At 36.5% G+C, this 19,791-nt stretch overlaps 1 protein-coding gene across 2 annotated transcripts in view; it reads right to left on the bottom strand.

Moving 5' to 3' along the window:
* The window catches only part of RAP1B (RAP1B, member of RAS oncogene family), a 40,510-nt gene extending 21,872 nt beyond the window's left edge, over positions 1–18,638 (bottom strand). The window contains exon 1 of one of the 2 annotated variants that reach the window (XM_072973044.1): positions 18,461–18,638. The gene's annotated coding sequence lies outside the window, so the exon portion shown is untranslated. Of the gene's footprint in view, positions 1–18,451 lie in introns of both variants that reach the window. The other variant, XM_072973045.1, reaches the window with a different exon arrangement.
* Between the last annotated feature and the right edge of the window lie 1,153 nt (positions 18,639–19,791).

Here is a 19,791-nt window from a genome sequence, read left to right as displayed (position 1 = left end):
AAATGAGTATTGCTTATCCTATTTACTTTGAATTGTCTGCCTCTCTCAAAATGAGGACAAATGGGGTAATATTTCTAATCCTACCAACATTCTGCCAAGAAAGGTCTTCTCTGTGAACTAGATTTCTAAATCTAGTCAAGCACAGAACTTGCAGACTATCAAATTATTTATAGTGTTTTCTCTATTCTGACAATATTTATAATACCTCATGGAGGAAAAAAATTCTTCCTTTGCCCTTTTCATAGATTAATACTGCCAGCAAGTAAATGAAACTTATTCCAACATATACGATGACATGCAATTTAAGGTCATGTTTCCAGCTTTATTACTGGGGTTTTTTACTATAGTTACCTTTCAGTTCGGTACTTGATCACATCTCTGAGAAAGTATATCAACTCGAGTATAACAATTTATCACGACAAATGCAGAAGAATCTGTTTTTTAATAGGTGTCTCAGTCAAGCCAACAGATGAGCAAGGTAGTTAAGTGACAAAACATGGAGATCCTAGCATTTCAAAAGCAGGCAAGAAGAAATAATGTGAACTCAAGATCACCTTATTAGTTTCTATCAGATCTCTCCAAAAGGGTTGGATTTGTGTAGAACTCTCCCCTGCTCCCGAGTTCTTTCGATATGTCTCCAAAATTAACCTGTCAGTTTTCTTCCTCTTCAGATCTAGCTATAAATTCCATAGGCATACATAGTGATTCAAACATCTGCTGTGTCTTCTGAACCTAATTTAGGTAACCCAAGTATGGACATTAACTTCATTATTTACTGTATAACTAAGAATCTGATACAGAGGCCTTAAGTTAGCTATATTTTAAATTAAAAAAAAGATAAAATAGGAAAATATAAAAATAGTTGAGAGCTCAGGCTTTAGATCTGATTTCCCGGGTTAGAATGCCAGTTCTAATGCATATTAGCTAAGTAAGCTTGCTTACGTTATTTAACTTTATTTCCTCATCTGAAAATGGGGGAAAAATACTACCTATTTCTTAAAGATTTTAAGATTCAAATAAAATAACTTATCCCACACAAAATGTTTAACACAATGAGTAATACACAATAAACAACCAGTAAACGAAAGTTGAAAAAATTTTTATTTCATCTAATTATCTACAGTGCTTAAAACTTGAAGCACCTAAAGGGCTCCAAAAGCATACTATATAATACTATAGAAAATTGCATTCCTAGGGGACTTGTTATTTGTCTCTCTTCTTCGCCCTATTACCAAATCTGATCCATTCTACCTTGATGTCTCTGGAATCAAGTTCATTCTCTCCACTCCATTACCTTATTAGAGCCTCCATTATTTCTTATTTGGGAAAAGGTGGATACAGGACACAAATATGAAGGGAAAACATTAATTTATTATACACCTGAATGTCAATGACCAGATTAGAGATGTCAGATTTAATTGTGAGTACAAAAAGGTAGGGCTTTCGAGAAATCTGAGAAGGAAAAAATATGACAGCTATATTTCAGTGGCTTTTATATCCCAGAAAATGCTTTGTAAGTTTAGAACATTAAAATGTTTATAGTATTTATACTGTGTTAGCTCACAATCAAGCAGAATTTATAGAACAAAATGCTACGGGTACACAGAAGAAAACTGTCTGCCTGTAAGGATATATCAGACAAGGTTTTACTAAGTGGATATTTAAGCCAGACCAGTGGATATTTTAAGGGAAAAGGGAGATTCACTGGGAGATGAGGGCATTCTGAGGAAAAGGACTATCATGAGAGAATTCACTACATCATGAGTGCATGGGGATGTGGGGGAGTAGGTGCAAGAGGAAGGGGACCCTTTCTGCTTAAGAGTTTTACCTGCGTTCTATAAGAAACTGAGAGACAAAGAGTTTGCAACTTGGGAAATGACATGAACATATCTGTGTTTTAGAAAGATCATAGAAACTGAGTATTTGTTTTCTGAACTCTGGGAATTCAGTAGGAAGGAGTTTACTGTAGGTGAGAGATGGTGACCTAAGGGCTGAGACAAAAAGAAATTTCTAACTATCCCTTTTCTTTATTCTAAGTCAGAATCAAGAGAACATGGGTATAGACTATGAGTGAGGAAAGGAAAATGAGATGCAGCATGATGACACAGTTGGATAGTGAGGCCATTAAACTAGACAGGGAGCATAAGAGGAACAGACTTGGTTTAGCAGATATCTTTTATCTCTGGAATAGGTCTCAAAGACAGTGGAGTTAAAAACGGACAATAGTATGGACATGGCAATAGTATCTATTATTCCTAAAGAGATAAGAAAGAAGATGCTCAATGCTTGTGTTCAAAAGGCTTCAGACAAAGAACAGAACATTGATTTGTTTAGTGAGATTATAAATGTACCATGCATAATTTGTTTCACTCAATTTTTCTGGCATATTAATTTGAAATATATAATTTATTTAGATGATTACAAATCTCAATTTTAAGATTTTATAAGTTTAGTTGTAAGCCTTCATCAAACCAATTCTTGATAAGAGTCTCACTAGCTCATGAGAAAAAGAAATATGAACAGAAAAAATTAATACTGTACAAAACCAAAAATCCTTCTAGGCTTAAAGAGTTTGAATGTAAAACACTCAGTGACTAGCTTGTATTGTACAATAAACCATAACATATAAAAATAATTTTCCCACACCATGTCTTTAGACTTGGTCCTTTTCCTCTTTATCTGAAGCCTTTTGCAAATAGGGCAGTAAGCATCTTACATCCTATTTCTGATTTCTCCAGGAATAGATACTAATGCTATGGTGATACCACTGCTAGTGTTTACTCCACTCTTTTAAGATCTAGCCTAAAAATAAAATGTATCTATTAAAAATCAACAAAAACTGCTACAAGCAAATAAGTGCAGATTTCTTCTTTTGTGAAAAGGATTCCCATTCTTTTTCAACTTTAATCTAAATGTTTCCTTTTTTATCTTTTCATCACCCAAATCTGATCTTTACATTTCTAAATAGGAATATGATATTAGACACACTTGCTTTAAAGGTACAATTAATTTCTCTACAACAATGTGGTTTAGGATATAAGCTAGCAAGTCTCACAAGCTAGCAAAAAGAACCATAAAAAAACTAAAATAACATTAAAAGGACTCTATTCACATTCTTAAAACAAGAATGATGAAAGGAGAACAACCACGCAAACCATCCCAGAAGAGCCCGTTTTAGCCAACAGATTAATCAAATTAGGGGCACCATTATTATTCCACAAAGCCCCATGAGGCACATTAAAATTTAATCACCACAAAATGGGAGGAACAAAAGAGGAAAAAAAAAAAAGAGGGGCGGGGGGCAAAGAACCAAATGTTTTTCCCCCTCTTTTTGGTATAAAGTATTTTTCTTTTTTCCCCTCTTTTTGGTATAAAGTATCAATATTTTAAAATAATTTTAAAAAGTGAAGTATAGTTGATTTACAATGTTGTGTTAGTTTCTGGTGTACAACATAGTGATTTGGTTATACATATATATACAAATTCTTTTTCATTATAGGTTATTACAAGATACTGAATATAGTTCCCTGTGCTATACATATTGTAGGACTTTGTTGTTTATTAAAGTATCAATATTTTTAATGGCTCTTTTCCAACAATACTACCAGGCATAGTGCATGTCCCACTATGGCTTAACCGCTGAAAAAATCTACAAGGATTCTTGGCAGACACTTTAAGTTATATACCTACTACTAGAGAGCTCTCAGCCATGGATCTGATTTATATAAAATGAACACACACAAAAGCTAATTCCAGCAAAAGAATGACTAGGCATATACTACCCTAGATGTTTCTTTAGAAACACAGTCTCTATAAATCTATGATCAAAAGCTTAAATTACTTAAAGAGGAAAATTTCAAGCTGCCTCGGACTTTGCTATATCTAACAAAGCACATGTAAATAAAGCATTAATCATTTGACAGATTATGCAATTTTTAATTAAAAATATTAGTAGAATCACCTTCTGATAAGGATATAATGTCATACACAAATATATCTCTAGTAGACAAGTAATCAAATGCATTCTAGTATTTTCACTTGAATATTAAAAAATGTCCAAAATAAGCAATATTCAGAAATTTAATAAATAAAAGCCCAAGAGCCCCAACACCCCTCTCCCACCAAGCCAACTGCCTAGTTAGCAGGCATTTATTAAACTGTGCTAACACAGTGATAAGCCAAAAAGATGGCGATATCATGAAGTGGAATCAGGGTGACCAACAGTCCTGGTCATCTTAGGTGGAATACATCTTGATAGGAATTTGCTTCCTCTCACTTTTCGTAATTTTAAAGATGTGGAACTGTAAAGGCTTAGAAAACATCTTGCAAATACGTACTACAAATGTTATCTTTTTTCACAACACAATCATACATTTTTCTGAAATAGCGTGGAAATTAAAAACCAAACTGGGTATAGCACTTAGCATAAGAGCTAAGTCTGAGTGTTTATAGTAACAAATAGTATTTGCCAGCTTTTACAATTTACAACATATTTTGACACAAGCCTTCTCATTTGGATAAAAATGCAAGCAATTTGTCATGAAGGAACACTGTCCTTGGTTAATTAGAAATGTATACCTTTCACTGAATTGGTAACTGCATATGCCTTAAGTACAAGTCATCATGAAGGTTACAAATATGAACAAAACATACTTGCTCTCAAGAAGCTTACAATTTTGTAGGAAAGATGAGACAAAAATACGGAAAATATCATGAGAAACACAAAAATACTATGGAAATTCAGAAAAAGAAAGGTAAGGAACAGATTTATGAAGATAGCAAATAACTAAAAGTTATAGCATTTGAATAGGAAAATATACCAGGGAAAACAAAAGTGAGAGCAAAGGCAAAGAAGGCAGCAAAGTGAAGGAATATCATTAGACTACAATACAAAACATGGTCTGCACGGATCTCAGGGTACAAAAGAATAGGAAAAAAACGGCAAGAGAGTAACAGTTAAGATAACAATGATTTGAGTACTGATTAAGAGACTGAACTTATCTTGTAATGAACAATAATGAACATTTTAAAGAAAAACATACCAACCAATATTGAGAAAACTAAAGGTACTTGAAAAATAAATAAAAGGAGTTCTAACAGAAATCTGGAGCACTCAACTAAAAATGGTAAGCATTTTATTAAATACAATTACTATGTGGCCTACTACTAAAATGCATGCATTGGTTTGCAAGAAAACCTATAATAAAGATGAAACCAAAATTAAAAGGTCAGAAACAATATGCTGTACAGAGGAAAGAAACTGCAAGAGACTGACAATAGATAGTTAAGACAACTGGTAATTTCAGTTTTATCCCACAGCACTGTACAAATACTAAGTACTCACTATGCGCAGGCAGTGCAGATACTAGATGCACACATCAGGCCCCCTATTTTTCATAGCAGGATTTACTTTTGATGACACCGCATCTGATATCTAAGCATACTGAAATTACTTTTAGTTAATACCACTATCATAGAACATGGTGCTTGGGGCATTTGCCTAGGATCTCACTTGTATTGATAAATGAGGCAGATGAATGCGGAAGGCCATATTTTTCCTCAAAAAGCTGCTTTGGATCTGCCTAATGCATAAAAAATACTCAGTTAAGACTTAAATACCTCTGGCCAGAGATTTATATATAATGTTAACTGCTGCATAACCAACACTTAAAACAGTGCCAAACATACAGAAGGCAATTACTTGTTGAATGAATCAAAACCAGTTTCTTGTCCTAGAGCAGGGGTTAGCTAACTCCAGCCCACAGGCCAAATTCCATCCCTGCCTGTTTTTTGTAAATAATGCTTTGTTGGAACATAGCCATGCAATTACATATTGTCCATGGTTACTCATACTAAAACAGCAGAGCTGAATGGTTGTGACAGAGAATGTATGGTCCACAAAGCCTAAAATATTCATTATCTGGCCCTTTCCAGAAAGTCTGCTGATATCTCAATGGAAGAGATAAGGATAGATGTTATCCATTAATTCACTGGTGGCAAATGAGTTTTAGCTGAAACAGCAACTCAAAATATTACTGGCTACCTGGAGTGTAGTGTTAAGAATGATTCTGGACTGAAAGAGAAAGAGCAGTCTTTGATTATCAATATCTACTATGGTTTAGGGGAAGGAGAAACAAGGTTATAACTCTAAAACGTTTGAAAACTTCTGATGTAGAAAATTTTATATAACTAGTATTATTGTCTGATATTTTTATAGCGATGAATTAATTAACTGCAAAATAATATGCACCCACTCCCCTCAAAACCTGAAAGGAATCACTGAGAATGGTCTACCTGAATGCTGAAGACTGTCTATCAAAAACAATGATTCTTGCAGGGAGGGTATAGCACAGTGGTAGACTGTGTGCTTAGCATGCAAGAGGTCCTGGATTCAATCCCCAGTACCTCCAGTAAAAAACAAACAAAGAAACCTAATTACCTCCCCGACAGAAAAAAAAAAAAGTAGAACTAAAAAACAAAAACAGTAACAATGATTTTGGTTTTGGCATTGTTGCTGATGCTCAATTTTACAACATTCAACAGGCATCTTATTCACTTAGTCAACAGATTCAGTTGTTCAAGGCCATTCGTGAAGATGTTATCAGGGGAACCTAAAGTAAGCCCACAATATATTGCAAAATTCCATCAAGCTTTATAGATAAGACTGAAAAGGGCATCTTGGGTAAAGTGCATTTTTACATTTGGAGCTAAATCTGACCTATTAAATCTGTTCACTTTGGTTATAGAAGTAGTTAATACAATACACGGTCTAACATTATTAAAACATTCATGCCACTAAGGCTCTGCAAAGTTTCTTTCCATATTATTTTAGAAAAATCCTTTGTTTCTTGGGCCCATATCAGGTACTTTCGTCAAGGGAGGCTGAAAAAGCTAGTACCTGGCATTTTCATTCTCTATAAAGCAAGGTTATCCACCAAGACTAAGTCTGTGTCTTCTCAGACACTGATGAGTCTCTCTAAAAATAAATGTGCTCATACACAACTGTATGTCCATGTAATAAGACATTTTAAATCACATATTGTATTCATATTGTGTTTCTATTAGACACAGCCAGGCCCATATGGGCCATACCCTGGCATAGTAGGAAGTAAGGAGCCACATATAGGGTATTTGAAAAGATGGCAAAACAACGTCACTGCTGGGAATGGTGGGAGGGAGGGGTCTCAAGGTCAAATAAAATTTAAATCTGAAAACCCAGAAGTCTAGGAGAGATAAGTGCTATCAGAGGGGTGATTATCAGACAGCTGCCATTACAGTAGGGAGGGAGAGAGGGAGAGAGAGAGTGAGTGATTGTGTGTGTGTGTGCCCGTGCGTGTGTAGTTTTAAAAAGCAACTTTGGAGGACTCTGGTAATATCTCCCTCCCTCCTTAAGGCCCTAGGACCTATCCCTAGCAAAGAAAGGTCAGGGTCCACCAGAGATGCTATTGATCTTTTTTGTCCTCAAATAAGTGACCCCCAATTTAGCACAGAAAAGGAAGGTCTTTGTTGTTCCTCAGGTCTCCAGAAATCAGATTCTTCATTTAAATAATCCATTCTTAATGTCTTAACTTCTGCATGTCACAGAAAAAAAGACACCCCCACTCCAAAGGGATGACTGTTACTGGGGATAAGGTTAACCAGATGTTTTACTATGTTCCAAGCTGAAGCCACATTTTCTCTAAGTCTTCAGATTTTAGCACCAATATCAAAGGTGCTCAATAATGTTTGCTGAACTTGTTGCAGAATGGGATAACTACATCAACCACAAAGATATCTCCATTAGTTAGGGAAAATATCTGCTTTCATGCATTTCAAGAAGTCAGAAGTGAGACCCTTTACTATCAGCAGATAGATTAGAATTCAAGTGAAGGGTGAAGATTGCAGAACAAACTACACCCATTTTTATGAGTGGAGAATGCCACAACTATTTCTTTTAATATAGATACTCAGATTTTATAATACATTACCCTCCACAAGGATGGGGGAATATTTTTTAAAACATAATTTTACAGTCTGTTTTAACATAAGGCTGAGTTCAGAAATAAACAGAATTAGTGCCTCCCATGAGAGAAGGAACAAACGACTACAAAAAATATTTTACTTAATTTTACTGTTGCCCTCCTAAGATTAATGACAAAGCTTAAAATGACTGCCCCTCAATATATCTGAAACCATAATAAGAATGTCGTGATTTTAGATTGTGGGTTCATAATTAGCATTACATTCTAAATGAAATTTTAAGACCAGGACATTCCTTATGGAAAATTACCTAGCAAACCTGTCAAATGTTCAAAGGAGAAAAATGGACAATTAATAAAAAAATAACAAAGTTAACAAAAAATAGTGGAGGCACAGGGACTTCCCATAGTTTTCTCTAATAATTTTAATATCTTAATCTAAGCAGCAGCTTATGCTAGCTGCTTAACACCCACAATGGCTTGTGCAGCTAACTGTCTTCTAAAGTTGTTTTAGACTAATTTAACATTTCTTCCTTTTATACTCTACCCTCTCCAGTTTATTCAAAGATGCACTTAGTATTCAGTAAAGTAAAGACCACTTAGAAAAATAAAAGACACATCACATTTTGGAAGCCATTGACAATGCTTACATTTGGCTTTCCCATACATTATTCCACTTACTTGCATAATTGTTAGGTCAGTAAGCACTTTTATTTATTTTTTAAGTAGCTCTAAAACATGCCTATCTCAGCAATTCTATAAGGTACAAGTCAATATCCAAAAAAAGCAGTACAAACATGTCTGCATTCTTGGACATTAATATACACCAAATAAAGGCAATGAGAACTGAGGTTTGGTTTTAATTAGGCTGCTAGAATAAGCACAGCATGTGTGGAAAACACAAGTGGGCAGACACTTATCATAATCAATCATGAGTTTCAAATTAGCACCTTCAGATATTTACTTCTTTTCTTATCAATACCAAGTGATTCCATCAAGGATTTTAAAACAGAGATTATGTTAGTCCTATAATATTCCCATTCTCATCTTCTAATTCTTAAGAAAGCCATCAATTGGGAGATAAGCTACAGGGTATCTCATAAGACTTTAAAAAACGATCAATAAGAAATTTTGGCTAAAATACATGCTCTCAAGCATGAAACTTTAAAAAAAAAATATACAATTTTCCAAGCATCAATGTTCAACAGATGAATCTCCACAGCTTTTAAGCATTTAACTGGACTCTAAGGAATTAGGTGGTTTTCCCACACTTTTCAAGACTCATCACCCTCAGCAGTGCCTTCCATTTGTGTCAAACAAAATTCCTCAGCAGAGACTGTTTCTAAGCTAACTGCTTCAAAGTAATATTTTCAGACCCTGATGTCTTCCCAAAGACACAAAGTAATAAAAAGAGTAAATGATTTCAGGCTCATTTCTCATAGAAATTCTGAAATGAGAAAATCTTTGAAACCTGGAAGTTTCATTTAGTGGCAAAACCTGACCTAATACAAATTTTTTACAGAATAAAACTTCACCTAAGTACTGATGTGAGTCTATTTATAGTTTTTACTTATCCCATTTAGTATGACTCTTCATGTTTCACTTCAGAAATAAGAAGTATTTGACAACTCTTACTAAAATTCAAAACAAATCTCTCCCCCAAATTCTGAATTCCTAAACACCTGGCACCAACAGTTATAGGTATCACTGACCTACAATCCATTCCACAAATGTCTACTAGAGCAAAATACTCCCTTGAACATACCTTGTACTTTCCAATTTCTGTATTGTTGTCTACCCTGATTCACTGTTAACCTAAAACTTAACATACCCCTTTAATATCATGTACAGCTCTCACCTCATTTTTAATGTCTTCTTGGAACACGAAAGCCTAGGAGTTTTTACATCTTCCTTTGAGTATAAGCACTCATCTATATCAGTCATTTGGGTATTATTATTTTGAACTGCTATTTACATTTAATGATTAAATGTTCATGTCTTTGCTAAGAACCTTTTGTGCATAATTACTCAATTTAATCCTAACATACAGTAACTGAGGACAACTACCTCTCAATTATAGGCAATCAGATGAACAAGTCCTCAAGAGACAGGTGCCCTAAATAATGAGGAATTATAGTTGGAAATAAATGTAACACTTAAAAAAAATGACACAATGTTCCTTTCCTCTTGAAAGAAAGAGTTTAGAGAGGGAGAGAGGATAAATGAATAAATAAATGTAATTATTGTGATAAGAACTATGAAGGTAATTAACAGAGGATGTTCCTTTATGTAAGGTGATCAGGAAAAACTCCTCTGTAAATGTTAACATCAGAGCTGAGATCTAACGTTGAGACTGAAGCAGAATTGCAGACAGCAGAAGAAAGATCATGATGGACAGAAAGCAGCCGTTAAGCACCAAAACTCAAAAGATGGTCAAGGGCTTTGTTGGGTCAAATCAGAAGGAAGTCCAGTATGGTCAGAGCTTAGAGAACAATGGAAAGGAGGTAAGGTTGTGAAGTAAGCAAGACTTAGACCTGGTTTTTATTTTAAGCCATGGGGGGGGGGGAGGGCAGGAACTGGGACTAGAGGGTATTATATGATCTGATTTACATTTTTAAAAGATAACTTTGTCTTCTGAGTGAAGACTGAGGTACAGGAGGACAAGAATGGAAACAAGTTGGGAAGCTCACGTAGGAGTCCAGGTATGAGGTGACTGCAGCTTACACAAGGGTGATATCACAGCAACACAGGCTTCTAGAGCTCAAAAATACCTTAACAGCTGTTTAATCACACTCTGTCTACATAAAGATGAGTTCTAAGAGAGGAGTTAACTTGTTCTAGGTTGAATGGCCAGTGCCAGAGAGAACCGAAGCCTAGGTTACCCAGGTCAAAGTTACCACACTAAACCTTGACACTTAAGACAACTGGGTAGAAATAAATTATCCAAAACTAGCATATCATTTCTCAGATTTATCCCTCATGCACAATGGAATCAACTAAAACTTATGAGAACAAAATGAAATAAGGGTCCAATCTGAGCACCTAAAGGTTTGAAGAAAAATGTGTAAGCGCCTGTTGGAAGTAAAAACAGCAAAACTACTCTCAACTCATACTGCTAGTGATGAAATTTTAACACCATAATCTCCAACTGAAAGATAATACCAATTTATCCTCTGTACAGGATCCTCTCGTGGACAAGATGTATCAATCGCTAAAGCACCACAAGTGCTTTTCAAAGTGAAGTTTATCATTTTTGCTCATTAGAACCCTAATGTTATCAAGAAAGGTGACAGGGCTCTTGCAAGAGAAAAGTTTATTAAAAAATGACTAAAATACAGGAAATTTCAAAAATCTTTTAGCTAGCAACTAAAACTGCACAAGTAATAGTGAGTGGCAACTTTTGTGACTAATCTGGATGTCTGGACATAAAACATGATCTCAGAATGTTCCCTAATTCAGAACAGCCAGAACAGCTGACCAGTTAATTATTTAACATAGGGAGAACTAAAGCTTCCTATTAAATTCTGTTCCTTACTGTGGGATTAGCTAACGGAGGCAGGAGTTCTATAATGCTTAATCGCTGAAGCTATCCTGAAGTTAGCTTTTTACACTTAACTCCTTCTCTAAACCACTTCACATCTCTTTCGCTCATGCCAGCCCTATTCTTTCAAACAGTGATGTTCAGACTCAGTACTCTCTTTCTTCATGAACACACTCATTTTATTGTTTCTAGGGAAGTAACTGGCACTAAAGTTCCAAGAAACTGAGTACAGCACAAACTGTAATTTACCTATCATTCTTAATTCTTTCACAATCTGATGTATTACTTGAACTGAATGCAGGTTAGCCTAAAAAGCCTTTAAAATTTGGAACAGTCCTAAGACATGAGTTTTATAAGAACAGTTGTTTAACAAGGATTGTTAACAATTGTTCCTAAATAAACATGAAAAAGAAATAACTTTCTCCCAGAAGGTAAAAACATTATCATTTGTTATGGAACGTATCTAGACAACATGTCAAATTCTCAGGTCAAGGAGACATTGTAAAACTTGAAATGGGAAAAAGTACATAGCTTTACTATACAAAAGCTACTACATATCCTAAAATTGTGAAAATCAACTATTAAAAATCAGTTTATTTAAGGTTATGTCAAAACTTGAACACATATGCAATCTATCTATGGTTGAGTAATCAGACGTACAAAACAAGGAATACAACCAAAAATTGGCTTAAGAAACAACAATTACCTAATCCATTACTGCGATCAAAAGTTGAATGAAATGCTCAAAGGGAAAGAAATTAAACTCAAAACAATTATATATTAATAAGAGATTCCAACATAAAGCACGTTTATCTATGGTTCCTATTTTTCTCCCCCCAACAAAAATAAGTTCAACACATTTGCAAAGCGTGAAAAAATGAGTAATACACACGCAAAAAGTGAGTAATAACCAGACAGACAGACTAATTTTAATAGCTTTTCAGATAAATGTGGATATTTTCCTTTGATATTACACCAAAACTCAACTGGCTGCAATATATCAGAATGGGTAATCTTATGAATAAACTTTATGTTCTTTATAACATTAAGACCCACTGATCTAGCTAGAACTGGATGGATTTCTTATCCATGCGTGATGTTGCAATATTATGCATTAGTGACTTTTGAAAATACTAGTTTAGAGTCATGTGGATTTTCAAATATCGACACACTTCATTATATATTATTTTAAAAATCATGTTCATTAACATCACCAATACCATCAGAAAAATCTTTTAAAATATTGGGAAGCTGTCAAGAACACAATAGCTGACCCAAGTTTTCCAAAGTTCTAATTTTTTTGAAAACTAGAACTTTATCATTGTCCGTAAATACTGTCAACCTTTTCCTTTTAAAGCAACAGGTTCACTTTTTGAGAAAATGTCAGTCTTAATATCCAAGTCTGAAAAACTTTTACAGTTTTCAAGCATTCTTTCAAGTGAAAATGCTGTTCATGAAAAAGTGGCTGGTTCAGCTTGCAACTCAACTTGCAATAATCACACAAATGCGTTCCCTAAAGACAACCACTACACTCCAGTATGGCAGCAAAAAAGTGTTTTAAGTATACTTCCCATTTTGTCATGTGTAAGATGATGTGTACAAAGTTGAGATTTGATAAAAAATTTTTCCGCTTCTTCAAGTGTATTTAGGTTTTGTTGTTTTTCAAATCATGAGCACACGGCAGTAAAGAACACATAGGATGACAGATAATACAGTGTGGTGCTCTGACCTGATTGTTTTAAGATGCCAAAAGTTTTACCCACCACTGCTTTTGTAAAGATGTCAACACAGTGAAAAGGCAAAGGACATCTCAATATTATTGCAAAAATATTTTGTACCTGTAGATGCCCCAAAAAATGTCTAGGCGATCCCAAGGATTAGGGTTAGGGTATGGGCCATACTTTGAAAACCACTGAGCTAGATAATTTATTTGTTAAGTTATTCACAATCACAATTATTCTCCCTTAGTTCAAGAGCAGTAGAATAATAGATACACACATTTATATACCTCATCACTATCCTTCATTATTATCTGTATAGTACAGAATTCAAGATTCCTGAGGGATTCCCAAGTTTTGCTATAGTTACCAAGGAGCTTAATGATAACTTATAAATCTTAGAAGCAGCAGCTTATAACTATGTTAGCATTATGTAGTCTCTCTGCAAACTTAAAGTAACAAACAGTTGGATGAAATATGCATACCACTTTAACACCTAGAAACTATTAAACAAAAAGAGCTTAAATTTATAGTCTTTATTCTCATTAACTAAGAACTTTCAGAAAGTCCCCCAATAGTTTTAGAATACAGTGACTTGAAAAATATATTCTAATAAGAATAAACTTTCAAAAACACAGATAATTAGAATTCTTTGTAGTATTTTCCATTTCCTCTCCAAAAGCTTTTGCCAAAAGCTGCTATTAAATGGACAAAACAGATTTTCTTTCATCTTTTTCCCCTTCCCACAGAGCAAAGAGGAAAAAGGAACAGGCAGAGGTAATCCACCAATGCAATTAGATCACTGTATATTTTCCAAATAAAGTTATTCAACAAAATGCTAAGTTCTAAACATATGAGAGAAATTATTTTGTTAAAAGTACATATTTACTGAAATAAATATTCAAAGCAACTACTGAAAAACTGAGCAACAAGCTCTGTGATGTAGTCAAAGTGATGATTCCAAGAAGTCAATAATTTAAGGTGATCAAAATTACTTATACCTGCTTTTAATGGATGCTCTCTTCCTTTCACATCTTTATTGTGTCTACTTGTACAACAGTTAAAATATTCAATCCTCACCAACGGAAAAGACTATCTAGTAAGTTACCTCATGAGATCAGAATCCAGTTTAAAAGGTCTCACCAAAATGAATAAACAAATAAAGTAGCACAACTACAAAACTATACAATACTGTAACTACAAGAGTTAATAAACTTTAGGAACCAGACCAATGTAAAATTCAAAATCAGAACATTAGAAAATTATTCTCTACAGTTAGACCAACAGTCTTTACTTAAAAGTGGACATAATTCTAGTACTGGAGCACCTCATATACAATTTTAAGTGCAGTAATGCTCCAGAACACTGTTATAGCAAAAACCAAATGGAAATTCTGCAATTCATGTTATAAACATTTTTTCTTTTGGTAAGTAATTTAAATATTAGTTTAAAATCTGGTACATTTCCCTAAATTTCATTTCTTCCTTTTATAAGTTTTAAAGCTCTCTGGAAACAGTTTTTTAAAAAATCTGATACATTACTAATGTAAAGCCAAAAATTCTTAATAAATCACTACTGAAATAATAATCAGTTGCTGGGTAGCCTTAATTTGACTAACATTGGGAATAAACATACCAGTGTTAGGAAGTATGAAGAAGTGGTATTTCTTTTTGTTCGTGATGCATTTTAAAAAGCAAATTTTTTTTTAAAAGGTGGCACACAAGTTCCCGATAACCTTTCTTCTTTAAAATACAAATTCTATGACTAAATGGATTGGTCTTAGAATCCAGTGATCAAAAAGGTTCAAACAAAATATAACAGATTATATACCAAGCCAGTCTTTACTGCAAATGGATAAATTCATTCTGTTCTTTGTACCTAACTGCTTCCACTGCATTCACGACATTTCCAAAGGACTAATAAATTAAAAGACTTAAGTTCTCAAACAGTAATTAGTACCTTTCAGTACTACTGAAAATATCTTAGAACACTGAAAACCATTAGGCTTTCAGCACAAGGGTAAGCCATGGTATAGACCTTCTGTTCGTTGAAAATTTGTCCAATGTTATAATGAATCATTGCATAAGTCAAAATACCTGAAAGAAATCCAATTTGAAAAGGCTAACTGCAAAAACTTCAGTCAAACCTCTAAGACCATGGAGCCCTCAAAAATGATGCGGGGAGAGGTGGAAATCAAGGTATAGTCACACCCGTATATGGTCTTACAAAGTTTAAAAAAGATCAATCTTTATCAAGACTTTCTGTAAGACTGAACATATGACATCACTGCCATAAAAGAAAAGACAGCTTTTGAATATTTAGTTCATAAATACTAAACTATTCCTGTGCCAGTCAAATCTAGACACTAGATAAATACCTACTCCCTCTTTATCAATACGTAACAGAAACACATTATTTTAAGTCTTTGGGAAAATGACACATGCATACCAGTAAGATCTTGATATTCAACAATAAAACTGCCTGTTTAAACTATGTTTTGGGGGAAAAAAATGACACCTTTACAAAATCACCCAAATTCTCTTTGTGTCAGATCCAGTTTCCTTATTAATTCCATTGCCTTCAGAAATATTGTTCAAATATCTACAACAAAGTCAAAGAAAACTGAACATGGCCAGTTTCTCATCCAAGTCTTAGACTATATATTTAAAACATGTATAATAGTTACCATGTTATCAATCACTGCATAGGCCTTCTATCAATCTTGAATTATACTGTAAGATACACTTGATAAAATCCTATTGCACACAGATCAAAGTGTTTTATGATGAATTCTTTATTACCACTCACTAGACCCTCCTTCTGGGTGGCTCCTTACCATGGGGGCTCACTCTCCCTTTGTAGAGCTAAGAGAAAATACTGAAATCCAATAGCACTGTTTTGAAGATAGCATAAAAACCAATTTGTAAAGTTAAAAAGATTCCAAAGCCAATGTGGAAATGTTTCTTTTTGAAGAAATATAAAGTTCTCTTCATATTTCATCTCTTTGTTCATTAGTTAATTCCTAAATGCTAAACACTTGCTACGTTCATAGGCAAGATTCTAAGAACTAAGATACAGTAGAGAATGAAATGGATGAAGTCCCTACCCTGATGGTGCTTACATTTAACAAACTGGTATTGTCTCTATGAAAGGTACCATGCCAGTGAGTGCTGCACGGAATACAAAGAACATATCCTGTCCTTGGAGTTTACAATTTAGTGGGATTGCAAAAAAACACACATAATGACAACCGAAAGGTAGGAAGTGATACTTGTCATAGATAGGAAGAGATGACGTTCATGGGGTGGAAGATAGTGGTAGGGGGCAGAAAGAGAAATCATTTTCAAGACCCTATACCACATTTTAAAATTAAGCCAGTTTGTTATTGAGTTTGTATTCCCACATCTGGCATATTAAAACCAAACTGGATACATGTGTTTCAAAGATTTACTTTCCAGCTTCTTCAGATACAGCAATCTTATAATTTATTATGAATGCCAAAAAGAAAATCCAAGTGAAAACACCTTCTTCACAGTGTAGAGATCAAAAGTGTGGATGGGCTCAAATAAGACTGTCATTCAGGTCTCTGTGTCCGTAAAGTTATTTTACCATTCTGATTATTAATTTCCTCTCTTAAAACCTGGGAATGAAACTACCCAAGTGGTTCTTTCACAGTGTTTGACTAAGATAACCACCTTTTTTGGGTATGATGGGACTACTATCCTCTGTAAAATGTAGTTCACTACAAAAATGTAGTATTTCTTCCACCAGGTTCTTTATTATGGTCCGACTACTGTCCTAAAAGTCAGCAGGATCACTATCTTTTCTAGGCCTCAGTTTCCTCCTCCATAAAGTGAGAGGGTGGGACTGAATGATCTAAATAGTCCTTTCCGGCCCTTAAAAGTCCCATGACTCTACTATGACTCAAATACTATTCAAGGACCAACTTTTAAGGGCGATATGAGCTTAAGTAAAATGAACGTCTCCTTTTCTTTTACGTTATTTCTTGCTAAAATTAGGTTTTGCTGAGCAAGTCCAAAGGTATTCTTAATTAGAAAAAGGGTTAAAATAAATGTACGAGTAGGAAGCTTTAAGTTATAAGCACTCATTACGTATTAAACGCCATGCTACTGGCAAAACAAAAATCTGATCAGGCTGAATAAACTTTAAAATAAAATATTAAAATTACAATCTTCATTTAGGGTCGACTGTCTACTGTAACACAGAACTGCTTATGTTCATACCGAACAAGAGCTGCAGGGCAAAAATGTTCTTCTAAACTAATAAGGAGAGGGTGGGGGAGCAGGCGAAGGGTAAGCAAATCGTCTGCTTAAACTCGCAAGGCTGATCTTTTCTCCAAAACTCATCAGTTTTTTCCGAAGAAAAATTCGGATAGCTCGATTCACTGGAGGTAAGTTTTAAATAAGATTCGTGGCGCTGACAGTTTTAGGATTAGACACACCGAGACGGCGAAAAAGAGAAGAGGACAAACTTCCTGGATTTTCTTTCCCTCTGTAAGAGAAAGAGATTGCCTCTTGCTGACGAAGGGAAAGGCCCCTTTAACAGTTTTTCTCTACGAGGTGGCTGCTGCCAGACTAGGTGGGGCTCCCTCCGCTGCCTTCCTCCTGCCACTTCCCGCAACAAATGGAACAAACCAGCCCCGTTTCAGGCAAACTTTTTCCCTGTCAGGCTCGAGCCTAGAGGGTGCCGGGGAGTGGTTCCCCCGAATGCTCCTCGCCCCAGCTCGAGACTGGGGGAAGCTGCGGCTTCGCAAAGGACAACTTTCTGGTTTCCGTTCTAACTTCCACCCACACCCGGGAGGGAACCGAGGCGGCCAGGGAGGAGGCTCCGGGGCGGGGACACGAGTCTTCTGGGGCCGGCGGGCAGCAGGAGAGGCTGCGGCGGCCGCGGGCAGGAGGGAGCAGGCGGATGGGGGGGTCCTCGGGCTCTCACTTCCTCCGCCATATTTCAGACATTTGACCCCTTCCGCAAAGCGCGCTGTTCCCCCGCGGTGGCGGCTCTTCCCCGGCGGCCTGGGAGGAAGCGCGCTCGCCGGCCAGGCGCCGGGCCCTCGCACCACCTGCCGCGCGCCGAGGCAGCCGCCGCGGGGGCCCCATAACCGCGCGCGCACCCCGCCCGGCCCGCGCCGCACCCCACCCGCTCCCCTCAGCCGGCGCCCGGCCCCCGCCCCGCGCGGCCGCCGCCGCTGCTCCCCTCAGCGGCCACGCACGCACTCTGCGAACCTCTCGCGCTGTCACCGAGTCCCCGCAGCCAGCGTCGCGTCGCTCTCCTTCCAAGTCGCTGCTCCCGGCGCCACGGCGGTCCTGCCGCTGCCGCTGCCCCTGCCGCCGCCGCTCCGGCTGGTTTACACGCCTGACTCTGGGCGAGGTTTGGCGGTGTCGCCTTGACGTCAGGCGTTCAGCCTCACTCTCGCTTCCGTCCGCGGGCGGGGCGCGCGGGTGCGCGGCCCGGGAAGGGGCGGGGCCGAGGGGCGGGGCGAGGGGAGCCGAGGGGCGGGGCCTTCCGTGCTGCCGCAGCGGAAACCCTTCGCGCACAGCACCCTTCGCGGCGTTTCTTCCGCGGTTTTTCTCTACCTTACCCTTCACCGCCCCTTCAGCCTCGCGTCGGCTTCCCAGGCCCTAGAGGATTGTTCTGGTGCGAAGGGCTCAGAAGCCCTCAGAAACTAAAAAAGTGCCTTTATGCAAACTGTAATTCAATCACCAACGCCACCGAACGGTGCTCGGTATTCCTTTGTGCTGGGGAAAGTGGCTGGAGAAGTAACAGAGCGCGCAGTTTCCACACCTAAAGCTCTAGTGAAGGCTCCTAGGCCATAGCAGTCTTTTTCATTCTTGAAATAGTTTCTCTTGAATTGTCAAGTAATTCATCCATGTACAACTTAACCATGAACAACTCTTTCAAATTACCCTGCCAAATTCAGTTAACTAATCCATGATCCCAAATAACTTTGTAACTAAATCAGCTATTTATATGAATAAAATAAATCGGGTATTTTAATGCATGACTCGGGCACTTAATAGGGTTACCCATAGGTAAGTTTATGATGTGACTACTGGGGAACAGAAAGCCCTTTCTGTTCCAAAAATGCATTGTTCCAAAAAGGGCGAGAACTTAACAAGAATTTACCATCATTAGAGAAAAGACTAAAATATAGCTTCCCTTTATACAAGACATTAGCTGTTTAAATAAAACTAGGTTTTGATGAGCAAAAAGATTCAAAGAGCAAACTGCAGGGAAAAGTAGGGGTTTGGGGGGTCACTGAAGACTAACTTTTGCTTAGTTCATAGTTTAACTGGGCCATGTTATTAAGTATTCTTGAAATAAATTTTTATAAACTTGGATAAGTTGGAAGATTAGCGGAAAATATGATTAATTTCACTCCTTTGAAGAATACTAGTAATTGAAAACCAAGTTAAAGGTATAGTTAAGAATAAATTATAACTATCCTAAGTTTCTGGTATATAAATGCTTTCTAGGTGTTTCATGATTTAGATTAATTGAATATGTTACATACTTCGATAACTTCTACTTTCTTAGAAAATCCTTTTTTAATGGA

Source organism: Vicugna pacos, chromosome 12 (genome assembly GCF_048564905.1).
Source record: "Vicugna pacos chromosome 12, VicPac4, whole genome shotgun sequence".
Taxonomy (NCBI): domain Eukaryota; kingdom Metazoa; phylum Chordata; class Mammalia; order Artiodactyla; family Camelidae; genus Vicugna; species Vicugna pacos.
This window is presented reverse-complemented; position numbering and strand designations above follow the sequence as displayed.